Here is a 1,522-nt window from a genome sequence, read left to right as displayed (position 1 = left end):
GGAACAATGAACCTATAATTTTGAATAAATATTTCAGCCATCTCTACTTTTTGGTCAATTTTATGTATTGATTTGTCAGCTATTCTAACTCTTAATGATTTTTTTTAATTTTTTCCAATCAAGTTTTATATTTGTACTAGCAAAGCATTGTGTTGCTCCAGTATCTATGAAAGCATTTATAAATTTTTCTGTTATTTTTATAGTAATAAATGTGGCATTATTACTCAATCTCTGAGTCTGTTTCTGAGACATATTCAAAAATATAGTCTAAGTTATATCAGATTCTTCTAATGGTTCTATGAAACAAGACTTAGCAATTTCTATTTGTTTGGTAAGATCCTTTTTATTCTTCTTTTTTGGACATTCATTTGCATAGTGTCCTTCTTCTTGGCAATACCAACACTTACAATTTTCTTTTTTATTTGGGCAATAGTCATTTTTTTGTCTTTTGTTTTTATTGTTATTTCTTTTTCTAAAATACCTCTTTTTTCTCCAGTTTGGATAGTATTTTCTTTTTCTAAATTGATATTTTCTTTTTCTTTGAAAATTTTTATTAAGACCATATTTTTGGGGTATCTCTTCATTATCCTGACAGCAAATTCTAATTATATTTGCAAATCTTTTTTGAGTCACTTCTTGTATACAACGTTCTTTTATTTCCTCTCTTATTGCAGAGGTTGCTCCACCAAAATTATTTTTAATTGTCCCTCTATTTATTTCTCTTATAAATCTTCCCATTATAAATTCATTAGCAGGATATGGAAGTTTTGTTATATACATACTAAGATAATGGTCTTTATCTTCTTCTTTTAATTTATAATAATGTATTCTATATTCACATATATAAGACTCCACATTACATAAATCATATATCTGAATATTAGCTAAATGGTTTTTTGCTTCTTGATATTCTTTATTATAGACTTCTTGTCTATGATCTATAATATTTTTTCCAAAAAATTCTTTATATAGAATCATCATTATATGTAATATCTTATCATAAGCTGTTGTTTTTGTTGCTAATTCTTCTATTATTTGGTTTTCTATTGATGTCATATAATCTCTTACAGTTCTTTTAGTATGAAACCCTATGTAATTCCAAATATCTCTTCCAGACAATTCACTAAGTTTTGGATTAGTAAAGGCTTCTAATAAGAAGGAATTCAACCAGTTCTCGAAAATTTCTTTTTCATTCTTTTTACAGTCTAAATCGAGCATTCTTTCTCCTTCCATTTCCTGGATTTTAGGAACGTATTTTGATGGTATTTTTGTATATTTTGAATCTTTATTTATAAACCCTTTTTTAAAAGCATAATTATCAAAACCTGTTTTCCATTTAAATTGAGATTGATTATCCTTAGATGTTCCAGCTTCATTTTTTACTTGTATTGGAATTGCTGGTTCTTCGTCACTTGAATAATCTAGGATGTGTTCTTCATTTTCTATATTTTCTATATTTTCAGAATTTACTAATTCTTCTTCTATTTGAAATTCCTGTTCCATAATATTATTTTCTTGAGCC

The sequence above is a fragment of the Arachis hypogaea genome, chromosome 11 (genome assembly GCF_003086295.3).
Source record: "Arachis hypogaea cultivar Tifrunner chromosome 11, arahy.Tifrunner.gnm2.J5K5, whole genome shotgun sequence".
In the NCBI taxonomy this organism is placed as follows: domain Eukaryota; kingdom Viridiplantae; phylum Streptophyta; class Magnoliopsida; order Fabales; family Fabaceae; genus Arachis; species Arachis hypogaea.
This window is presented reverse-complemented; position numbering follows the sequence as displayed.